A 12651-nucleotide genomic window follows, 5' to 3' on the forward strand; every position below is an offset into this window, starting at 1 on the left:
AAGCATTCCCAGCCCGCACAAACACCGCAAAAACCACAGCCAAGATTTTGACCCGCCACATCTTTACAAGATGGGGACTCCCCCACAGCATTGAATCAGACCAAGGCTCCCATTTTACGGGACGTGTCATGCAGAATGTCCTCACGATATTTGGCATCACCCAAAAATTCCACATAGCATACCACCCACAGTCGAGTGGTATCGTGGAGTGCATGAATCGGACCCTAAAATCCACCCTCAGAAAAATGGTCCAGCAGAACAATACCACTTGGGACTCAGTCCTCCCTTTTGCGCTGATGTTTTTGCGTAACACAATTTCTACTTCCACAGGTTACACCCCACACACCCTCATGACCGGACGCCCCATGAAAGGCACAGAATATTTGTTAGGTTTAGACGTGACCAACCCGGAAGTAACAGCCCTCACACACGAAAAAGCAGTCGAACAATTCGTGGAAAATGTTAAAACGGCTCAGCTAGCAGCCGCAGTAAAATTGGGCACCAGAAAGAAACAGAGCAAGGCTTGTTTAGACAAGACAGTGTATGCGACTGAGTACAGTATCGGACAGCAAGTTATGCTCTCTGTATATAACCCCAGCACATTCCTGTCACCAAAATACTCGGGTCCGTATTCCATTGCGGACAAAGTAAGCCCTTCCGTGTATAAAATAAAGTACCCCAACGGTAAGACTGCGTGGTTCCATATAAACCAGCTGAAGGCATATGGAACACAGTCTAACCACGCACACCACATCATGCTCGACGCAGCACACCACGCCCTGCCCACAGCCAACGTAACCCTACCAACCCCCACCACGTCCAGCCCAGCCACGGACTCAACCTCGACTCCACCCCCGAAATATACACTCCGCCCCGGGACGCCCACAGACTGCAGCAGCAGAGACAGCGACTGTGACTCGGACGATAGCCACAGCACGCCTCCCTATTATCCCCATGCAACCGGACCCACACCCAGCGATTCCAGCTACGATCCAAGTGATCCCTTCCTTTTTTTGTGGATGTACCGGAGGAATTTTCCACATGGCTGGGTGGATGCCGGTGCTATAACTGTACTGGAGAAGCTTGACTAGAAGTACACCTAGTTCTGGAGCATAAATCTTCAATACTTTTGCCAGAACGATGGGGCACTTGGCCTTTGCAGCATTCAGTGACTTCGGCCATTTCTTGATATAATTTCTTTTTTTAAATTTAGAGTACCCAATTCTTTTTCTCCCAATTAAGTTGCAATTTAGCGTGGCCAATCCACATATCCTGCACATCTTTATTGTTTTGTGGGGGAGAGACCCACGCAGACACGGGAGAATGTGCAAACTCCATATGGACACTTTTCGAAGTGCTTCATCTGCTCAAATCTATCACATTTAGCACGGCGATAGTGCCATACTACACAATGGAGTGCATCATCAGTGGGAAGATGGGACATCATCGCTACAAGAATTGTGCGGTGATCATTCCTACTGGTGCTGTCGTGGACATGTGCATCTGCGACAGGTAGCTCGCAAAAGTAGCTTTTTCCCTCTTGTTGGTTCCTCCACCATCTGCAACATGCCCATGCCTTCAGGATTCAGCTAGCTGGATAAGTAGCATTGCTACTGAGCCACGTTTGGTGGTGGATACTGAAGTCCCCACCCAGAGTTTCGTCTGTGCCCTTGCCACCTTCATTGTTTCTAGGGCAGCACGGTAGCACAGTGGATAACACTGTGGCTTCACAGCGCCTGGGTCCCAGGTTTGATTCCCCGCTGGGTCACTGTCTGTGCGGAGTCTGCACGTTCGCTCCATGTCTGCGTGGGTTTCCTCCGGGTGCTCCGGTTTCCTCCCACAGCCCAAAGACGTGCAGGGCAGGTGGATTGGCCATGATAAAGGAGGTGGTAATCAGCAAGAGGTTTCCTTGGCCATGTTTGACCTGATCACCTGAGATTTCAGCAGTCTGGAGCCCATGTTGAGGATTTTCAGAACAACTCCCTCTGGCCTGGAAACCATCATGCCTCCATCTCTTGTGGGTCTGTTCTGTCAGGGGCACAGGACAAACCCAGGGATGGTGATGATGGCGTCTGGGATGAGGATGCTGGATTCTGTAAGTATGACTATTGCCCGGCTGTTGTTTGTCTAGTCTGCAGGACAGATTAGACAGATCCCAATTTTGGCAGAAGCCCCCAGATGTTATTAAGGAGGACATAGCATCATTGACAGGCTGGGTGTGCAATTGTAGTTCTGAAGCCAAGGTTGTTGCCCGGTGGTCTGTCCGGTTTTATTCATTATTCAACGTTTCTGCAGTGGTTTGATACACCCAAGTCGATTTAGAGAGTTGGTGGCGTAGCCGTATCGTCACTGGACTAGTAATCCGGAGGCCCAGGGGAATTCTCTGGGAACCGGGGTTTGACTATCACCACAGCAGATTCATTTTTAGTAAGCCACTCAGTTCAAAGGCAATTGAGAATGGGCAATAAATACTAGCCCAGTGATGCCCACATCCCATGAATGAATTAAAAAATTAAAATTTTTTTTTTTTTTAAATATATAAGAGTACCCAATTCATTTGTTCCAATTAAGGGGCAATTTGGAGTGGCCAATCCACCTATCCTGCACATCTTTGGGTTGTGGGGGTGAAACCCACGCAAACACGGGGAGAATGTGCAAACTCCACACGGACAGTGACCCAGAGCCAGGATTGAACCTGGGACCTCAGCACCGTGAGGCAGCAGTGCTAACCACTGCGCTACCGTGCTGCCGCCATGAATGAATTTTTTAAAAATTGCTTGGCCATTTTAAAGGGTAGTTGAGAGTCAACCACATTGCGATGGGTCTGGAGTCACATGTAGAACAGACTGGTAAGGGCTGCAGATTTCCTTCCTTAAAAGACATTATGAACTGGATGGGTTTTTACGACAATCGCCAATGCTTTCACGGTTACCATTACGGAGACTAGCTTTTAATTCCAGATTTGTTAATTGAATTTGAATTCCATCAGTTACCATTTTGGGATTTAAACCCATGCCCCCAGAACATTAGCCTGGGCCTCTGTAATACTAGATCAGTGACTACCCAAAGACTAGGGAACAGGGTTGGTGGTGAGTCAAGATAATAATTCATTCAATGGTTATCATCTGTTGCTCAATTGGTCGGCCTCTCACCTTCGAGTTAGAAGGTTATGGGTTCAAGTTTCGCTCCACAAATTTATCACAAAAACCTAGGTGACACTGCTGGACTGTGGGCGGGGGCATGTTTCAAATTAAACTTCAAATTGTGCCCCACGCACCATCCCACCTCTTAGGTGGATGTAAAATATCCCACATATTATTTCTAAGAGAAGGGAGTTATCTCTGGTGTCCTGGATAACATTTATTCCTCAAATCAATATCACAAAAACAGATCATCTGCTCATTGTCACATTGCTGTTTATGTTTTTTTTATTCGTTTATGGGACGGGAGTGTCGCTGGCTGGGCCAGCATTTGTTGCCAATCCCCAATGGCCCTTGAACTGAGTGGTTTGCTATGCATTTAAGAGTCAACCACATTACTGGGGATCTGGTGTTACATGTAGGCCAGACCAGGTAGGGACGGCAGATTTCCTTCCCTAAAGGACATTCGTGAACCAGATGGGTTTTTACGACAATTGACAATGGTCATCATTGGATGTTTAATTCCCGATTTTTTTTGAATTTATATTTCACCATCTGTCATGATGGGATTTGAACCCAGGACGCCAGAGAATTACCCTGGGGCTCTAGATTACTAGTCCAGTGACAATATCACTACGCCACCAATTCATGCGAGTTTGCTGTATGCAAATTGGCTGCCATTTCCCCTACATTAAAACAGCGACTGCACTGCAAACATACCTCATAAAGCTCTTTGGAACAATCCAGTTGATGTGAAAGATACCAAATGCATTCAAGATTTTAAAAAAATACTGGCTGTTGGCCAAACAGCATAACAAATGAGATGTAGCTGAGAAGTTAAAAAAAAAAACTATCAACAATGGAAATCTGAAGGGCAGCACGGTGGCCCAGGTTCGATCCCGGCTCTGGGTCACTGTCCGTGTGGAGTTTTCACATTCTCCCCGTGTCTGCGTGGGTTTCGCCCCCACAACCAAAAATGTGCAGGGTAGGTGGATTGGCCATGCTAGATTGCCCCTTAATTGGAAAAAATAATTGGGTAATCTAAATTTAAAAAAAAACAATGGAAATCTGAAACAAAGACATATCCTAACCTGTTTCCTATCAAATGAGGATTCATCTGTTGAATGTTTTTGTTTGTATCTTTGTTTCTTCAGTTCTTCCTTCCACAGTCTTCTAACCCTGAGCTTAGCCTGGAGGCTCCTCTTTGCACCATTACCAGGACGTGAATGTTCCCCCTACAACTTGACGATGAAAACTGGACACAACACTGATCAGAACCCTGTATAATTAGAGTATGACAATTTCTGACCTGTACAGCATGGATTTATCAATTTGTTCATTCCATTGATTGGTGTTCACAGTACACGAGACGAGCTGAAGCATCAACCCCACCCTCAATTTATTTTGCACAATTTAAACATTCATAATTCATTGAAAGAGGCGAGTTGAAACTTTAAATATGACAGTAAGGTTGCGAGCCTCACTGTTCTGCAGGATTTCAACTTTTAACTTTGTTGGCAGGGTTTTTTGAATGTCAGGAACCGAACTTCATCAAGGCAAAGGATTTGGTGGATTTTTTTTTTTTTTAAATTTCTGAAAGCGGTTTTCTTTCCTACCAGTCAAGCATGAGGGCAGAACATTACTTTTGATTTATTTTTAAATCTACACAATTAAAAGAGCGTCCATGACAGAAATAATCCGGAAATGACTTTTAAATCATTGTGTACACAAACAAAATAAATTACATTTATATAGTTTTACAGCACAATTTATTTTTTCAAGAAGGGAATCTGTATCCTGGCTGTTGACAAAGTCAACAACGAAGGAATAGTTTTAAATTTGCATGGCTAGATATTAACAGAGAATTAAGAACCAAGTCAAAAATGAAATCGCCAAATCACTTCTTATCCCATTCTTCCTTTTCTTTTCGTTCGCTGACAACTTCTTTAAGGTATGTAACGCACATCCTGCTTAAATTATGTCCACATTTCCTTTGGAAGGATTTGATGCTCCATGCTCAAATCCAAAGCTTGTTTGATGCGGAAATTTCTATCATTGTAAAGGTTTTCAGGCAACTCTTCTCAGAGCCTCTTTCACGTCATCATCTTCGTGCAGTGTCATCTCGCACATGTCCAAATTTGTTGAACCCTGCAGCGTTATAGTACCACTTTCGAAGGCTTTGAAGCAAACACCTTGTTGCTTTGCTGGGCTCTCGCTGCCATCTTCTTGCTCAGGAGGTCAGTGTGGCTGCATGGTGTTCACCATCCAGCAGGATTTGGTGGATTAAGGAGATAAGTGCCTTCACACCTACCTCCTGGATCCAGATATGTGCCTATGGTCTTCGCAATTGGGAGCCGCCGAACAACAATTTCTCTCAGCCCCACACATACAACCCTCCTCGATTCCTTCAATCTCACAAGACCTCTCCGAAACTCATCCTCCCACACTTATATGTCCTGATTCCCAACCACCAGTAGGCCTCCGATACTCGTACTAGACTTCGAGGCCTCTGATCTTCTCCCACCATGATGCCTCCGACCTTCCCCACCCCACGATTGTCATTCTCCTGCTTTAATCTTACCCTCCCCCAACTATTAACCTTCCCATTCCATATCCCCCACGCTGATCGACCATCCTCCCAATTTCTGAGGTCCCCGACCTGTTGCTGCGGCCTTCACTGACTGGCACCCTGACCTACTAGAGGCCCAGCTTGTTAATCATTTTGGCCTCCAGGTTAGGAATCATATGTAATCCGCTGTGAGTGAAAGCTCCACAGTGCATGGTTGGAGCCTGCACTGCAAATTCCCCATGACTTTCTGAGTCTCAATCAAAATAATGATGTTGACTGAATATATTACCTAATCACCTATAATGGAGTCAGAGTCACAAATGGCATCCTCTGTGACCGTGGTGCATTGTTCCTTCTCAAATCCCCTCCAGCTTTTGTGTTTAGGAACATTTTATTGAGGTATTTATGGCTTTACAACAACAAGATAAACAACGTACATGAAAATATAAACATAATGCAAAAGCCGTCTTCCTCCCTTACAGGTCCCCCCCTTCACTAACCCCCTACTCTAAACTAAGCTACCCCCCCCCCCGTACTGCCGGTTAATTTTCCACAAAGAAGTCGACGAACGGCTGCCACCTCCGGGCGAACCCTAACATTGATCCCCTCAGGGCGAACGTGATTTTCTCCAAACAGAGAAAGCTAGCCATGTCAGTTAGCCAGGTCTCAGTCTTCAGGGGCTTTGGGTCCCTCCAAGCGATTAGTATCCGTCTCCGGGCTACCAGGGAAGCAAAGGCTAGAACATCTGCCTCTTTCTCCTCCTGGATTCCCGGGTTTTCCGGCACTCCAAAAATAGCCACCTCTGGACTCGGTGCTACCCTTGTTTTCAGCACCTTGGACATGACATGGGCAAACCCCTGCCAGAATCCCCTTAGCTTCGGGCATGCCCAGAACATATGGACATGGTTCGCTGACCCTCCCGCACACCTTGCGCACCTATCTTCGACCCCAAAGAACCTGCTCATCCGAACCACTGTCATGTGAGCACGGTGAATGACCTAAAATTGTATCAGGCTGTGCCTCGCACATGTTGTGGATGCGTTGACTCTACTCAACGCGTCTGCCCAGAGACCATCCTCTATCTCTCCTCCTAACTCCTCTTCCTACTTGCGTTTCAACTCCTCGGTCTGTGTCTCCTCTGACTCCATGAATTCCTTGTCAATGTCAGAAACCTTCCCTTCTCCCACCCACACTCTGGAAACTACCCTGTCCTGTATTCCCCTTGGTGGTAGGAGCGGGAAGGTTGAGACCTGCCTGCGTAGGAAGTCCCACACCAGCAGGTACCTAAACTCATTTTCCCTCGCCAATACAAATTTCTCCTTCAGCTCCCTCAGGCTAGAAAACCCCCCCTCCATAAACATATCCCCATCCTCTCAATCCCTGCTCTCTGCCATCTCCGGAACCCTCCATCCAGCCTTCCCGGGGCAAACCTGCGATTATTACAGATTGGAGACCACACCAACGCTCCCTCTGCTCCCACATGCCTCCTCCATTGCCCCCAGACCTTTAGGGCCGCCAGCACCACGGAGCTGGTGGAGTACCGTGCCGGCGGGAACAGCAGAGGCACCGTTACCAGTGCCCCCAAACTGGTACCCTTGCATGATGCCGCTTCCACACCGACCCTCCCCCACCACCCACTCCCTGATCATGGCTATATTCGCCGCCCAATAATAATTACTCCAGTTCAGCAGCGCCAGCCCACCCTACCCCCGGCTCCGCTCAAGCATCCCCTGTTTTACTCGCGGGGTCTTACCCGCCCATACAAAGCCAGTGATCACCTTATTGACCCGTTTAAAGGACCGTGAAATAAAGATGGGGAGACACTGAAATACAAACAGGAATCTCGGGTGGACCGTCATTTTCACTGTCTGCACCCTCCCAGCTAGTGACAACGGAAGCGCGTCCCACCTTCGGAAATCATCCTTCATTTGGTCTACTAATCGGGCCAAATGTAACTTGTGTAGCCATTCCCATTCCTGCGCCACGTGAATGCCTAGGTATCGAAAGCTTCCCCCTGCCACCCTAAACGGCAGCTCCCCCAATAGACTCTCCTGCCCCCTTTGCTTGGATCGCAAACATGTCACTTTTCCCCATATTTAGTTTATAACCCGGAAACCAGCCAAATTCTCCCAGAATCCTCAATTTCTTCCATTCCCTCTAGTGGGTCCAAAACATACAAGAGCAGGTCATCTGCGTATAGCGAGACTCTGTGTTCCACACCTCCATGAACCAGCCCCTTCCAGCCCCTTGAGGCTCTCAGCGCAATTGCCAGCGGCTCTATGGCCAACGTGAACAGCAGTGGGGAGAGGGGGCATGCCTGTCTCGTCCCCCGATGCAGTCTGAAAGAGTCCGATGTTGACCTGTTCATCCGTACGCTCGCAACAGGAGCCTGATACAACAGCCTGACCCAGTCAACGAAACTCTGCCCAAATCCAAACCGCCCCAGTACCTCCCACAGATATTCCCATTCCACCCGATCAAATGCCTTCTCTGCGTCCATTGCGACCACCTCCTCCACATCCCTACCTTCTGGGTGCATCATAATCACATTTAACAACCTTCTTACGTTGGCTGCCAACTGCCTACCCTTAACAAATCCCGTCTGGTCTTCCCCAATCACTTCTGGAACACAGTCTTCAATCCTAGAGGACAAGGCTTTGGGCCAGCAGATTGGCGTCCGCATTTAGTAGGGATATCGGCCTAAAGGACCCGCATAGCTCCGGATCCTTGTCCCACTTCAGGATCAATGAGAAAGTGGCCTGTGACATCGTCGGAGGAAAGCACCCCACATTCCCTTGTCTCATTGAATGTCCTCATCAACAGCGACCCCAATATCCCAGAGAACTTTTTATAGAACTCCACTGGGTAGCCGTCCGGCCCCGGGGCTTTACCCGACTGCATGGCCTTTAGTCCCCCTGCTATTTCCTCCAACCCGATTGGGGCCCCCAGCCCTTCTACCAACCCCCCCCCCCCCCCTCCCCCCCCCTCCTTCGGGAACTTCAGCCCCCCCAAAAAGTGCCTCATCCCCTCCGGCCCAGCTGGAGGTTCCGACTCATACAACCTACTGTAAAACTCCTTGAACGCCTTATTAACCCCTGTTGAGTGTCCGACCGGGTTCCTGCCCCCGTCCTTTACTTTCCCTATCTCCCTGGCTGCCTCCCTCTTTCTAAGCTGCTGCGCAAGCATTCTGCTGGCCTTCTCTCCATGCTCATAGATCGCCCCCCTCGCCTTTCTCAGCTGCTCCACTGCCTTCCCTGTAGTTAACAAGCCGAACTCCGCCTGTAGCCTCCGTCACTCCCTTCGAAGCCCTGCCATTGGGGTCTCCGCATACCTCATGTCGATCTGCAATATCTCCTTTATCAGTCGGTCCGTCTCTGCTCTGTCTGTCTTCTCCCTGTGGGCCCGTACCGAGATCAGCTCCTCTCTTACCACTGCCTTCAATGCCTCCAAGATCACCGCCGCCAAAACTTCACCCGTGTTGTTGACTTCCAGGTAGTTCTGAATACATTTCCTCAGCCGCCCGCACACCTCCGCGTCAGCTAAAAGTCCCACGTCCATCCTCCAGTGTGGGCGCTGGCTACTCTCCTTGCTAACCTGTAGGTCAACCCAGTGCGGGGCATGATCTGAGATTGTGATCGCCGAATACCCCGTGTCCACTACCCCGGTCAGTAGAGCCCTGTTCAAAATAAAAAAGTCAATCCGGGAGTACACTTTATGCACATGTGAGTAGAAGGAGAATTCCTTCACTCTCGGCTGCTCAAATCTCCATGGATCCACCCCCCACCCCCATTTGCTCCATGAACCCCTTTAGCTCCTTCGCCATTGCTGGCACCCTGCCCGTCCTTGAGCTCGACTGGTCTAACCCAGGATCCATAACTGTGTTAAAGTCCCCTCCCATGACTAACTTATGCGAATCCAGGTCTGGGATCTTCCACAACATCCTCTTTATAAACTCCACATCATCCCAATTTGGCATCAGACGATCACTAGTACCACTGGCAACCCCTCCAGCTTCCCACTGATCATAATGTACCAGCCTCCCACATCCGCAACTATTCTTCCCGCCTGAAATAACACTCGCTTGTTAATCAGGATCGCGACACCTCTCGTCTTCGAATCCAGCCCCGAGTGAAAAACCTGTCCGACCCATCCCTTCCTTAATCTAATTTGATCAGTTACTCGAAGGTGCATCTCCTGCAACATTACCATGTCCGCCTTCAGTCCCCTCAGATGCACGAACACGCGTGCCCTCTTAACTGGCCCATTTAGCCCTCTCACATTCCATGTGATCAGCCTGGTTGGGGGGTTCATTGTCCCGTTCCCCCTTCGCCGATCAGCCATCACCTTTTTGGGCCAATCTCCAGCGTATCCGCCGGCCCGCCCTCAGGCAGCCTCCGTCCCGGAGCAAATGTCCCATCCCCGTCAGCAGAACATTCCTCCCCCTCCCCCCCACCCCAGTAACAGCACAATGTAAACCAACCCCTTCAACAAGCATGACATCTGCTCACCCCCCACTGCGCTTCCGTGAACTAGCCCGCCCAGCTAGCTTGGTGACACCCGCCAACAGTGCCAGACATTCTCCCACCTATTGTTCCCTCCCCTCTCCTTGCCGCCCGCTTGGACACACATATGCAAAAGAAAGGCAATCCCCACACAATTGCCCGAAAATTACATGCAAAAAGCAAAGAAAAGATCTAACAGAAGATCCAACATCGAACAAACAAACCTCCATCCCCCATCAGTGCAAATGTAAACTTTAATTCACTCTGCAACAGGCCCCAAATCAATACAGAAGGCATTACAGAAAACGTCTGAAAAACAAGAAACTTTTTTTTAACATGAGCGCTGCAGCAAAGTTCAAAGACCTCAGTCCGCCAGCAGTCCTTTCCTTCTCGCGAAGTCCATCGCTTCCTCGGGCGACTCAAAATAAAAATGTTGTTCCTCATACGTGACCCAAAGACGGCAGGATACAGCAGTCCAAACTTAACCTTTTTCTTAAAAGGTCAATTATCTGATTGAACCCCGCTCTTCTCCTGTCTACATCCGCACTCAGATCCTGATAGATCCGCAGGAATCTATTCTCCCATTTCCAACTCCGTGTCTGCCTGGCCCACCGTAAAATACACTCCTTGTCCAGGTACCTGTGGAATCTCACCACCATTGCCCTCGAGGGGTCCCCCACTCGCGGCTTCCTTGCGAGCGCACTGTGAGCCCTGTCCACCTCCAAGGGTCAGGAGAACGTCCCATCCCCCAGTAACTTCTCGAACATGCCTGCTATGTATGCCCCAGCGTCCGCTCCTTCGGACCCCTCTAGTAGACCGACGATTCTCAAGTTCTGCCGGCGGGACCTGATCTCTAGGTCCTCTACCTTCTCCAGGAGCCTTTTCTGCTGGTCCCTCAGCATCCCCACCTCCAACTCCACTGCTGTTTGATGTTCCTCCTTCTCAGCCAGCGCCTTCTCTACTTTCTGGATCGCCCGATCTTGGGCATCCAGCCTAAGTTCCAGCCATGCAATCGATTCTTTAGTCGGCTCCAAGCGTTCCTGTTTCTGCTTGGCGAAGCCTTCCTGTATGAACTGCATCAGCTGCTCCGTCGACCACGGGGTCGACAAGCCAGGACCTCGGTCATCCACCATGCTTTCTCCCGCTGCAGCTTCATCCCAAGCCTTCTCTGTTCGCCTATTTCCTCCTTTACAAGCACTTCTAGTCCGCCTCTCCATGCACTGATGTAGGAATCCACTCTACAATTGCCTCCACCATCAATTTACCAAATCAAGCCCAACAGAAATTCGGGAGAAAAGGTCCAAAGGTCCGACCCGAGCAGGAGCCACCAAATGTGTGACCTACTCCTTCATAGCCGCCACCGGAAGTCTTCCCACCAGCTTTTGATGTAGTCAACCGCACCATCCTCTTCCAACACCTCTCCAGTTGAATGAGATTTGCATTTACACATCACCTTTTTGACTGCTGGATGGCCCAAAGTGCTTTACAGCCAAAAAAGGTATTTTTGAACTGATGCAATGTGGGAAACGCAACAACCAATTTTTGACTTTAAAGGTACTTCATTGGCTGTAAAGCGCTTTGAGACCATATAAATATAAGCCTTTTCTTCTTCTAATAACTTCACGGATTGGCTCCATCAGTTAACTTGTAAGAAACAACGATTTATTACAACTACAAAAAACTATTTACAAGTGCTTTGAAATGGTTTTCCCATGCTCAGCTCTACGGTCCAACTGCTGGGACAAGTCCCAACATATCCCAGTGAATTCCCAACTCCCGCCCCCGATTGGGCTAGCAGGTCACAAGACCCCTCCCTCCGAGAATATCCTTCAAAGGGGCTGGGGATAGCTCCTGCACTTTCTTTGTCTGCCTGGTAGTAAAAGTGACAATTCACCCGAATGAACATGGAGTTTGTATGATGTTTGAAACCACACAGCAGTAAACCTAGTTTTGACCCCACAGCAAAGTGTGCAAAATGCACATTGGATGAAAACAGAACTGCAATTGGGGTGAAAAGGGGAATACATTTAAAAGGATGAAAGTTGTACATCAAATTAATGTCTGGTACAGAACAATACATGAAAGAAGAAGTCGTGAGACACCCACCCAACACAGAGACCCTCAATTGCAGGTTTTGTAAATCAAACAACAGAATTGATTCAAAAAACATTCGTCAACAGGCAGGACAATTCCTAATAAGGAGCCAAATTCTTTTTTTTCACTTTTGCAATTTTACTTAGCACGAGGGAGCTTCATTACATATTTAGGTTAGTTATGATAGTTTTCTGAAATAAATCATGAGAGAACAAAAGATGAAGAATTTGCTTTACATGTCATTCATGTCAAAAGGAATTTGCAGAGTCCTTCACACATAATTAATTACTTTAGAATTGCAGAGTTCCTGGGATTCTCCGAAATGGAGGCAGAGTGTCCGCGCCGT

The 12651-nt window shown here is 48.5% G+C and overlaps 1 protein-coding gene and 1 pseudogene across 2 annotated transcripts in view; both read right to left on the reverse strand.

The window, feature by feature from the left end:
• The window catches only part of dlgap1a (discs, large (Drosophila) homolog-associated protein 1a), a 1321170-nt gene that overhangs the window by 167966 nt on the left and 1140553 nt on the right, over nt 1-12651 (reverse strand). The window lies entirely within an intron of this gene.
• Nucleotides 5038-5270, reverse strand: LOC140385600 (cytochrome b-c1 complex subunit 7 pseudogene; annotated as a pseudogene).

Source organism: Scyliorhinus torazame, chromosome 11, assembly GCF_047496885.1.
Source record: "Scyliorhinus torazame isolate Kashiwa2021f chromosome 11, sScyTor2.1, whole genome shotgun sequence".
Taxonomy (NCBI): Eukaryota; Metazoa; Chordata; class Chondrichthyes; order Carcharhiniformes; family Scyliorhinidae; genus Scyliorhinus; species Scyliorhinus torazame.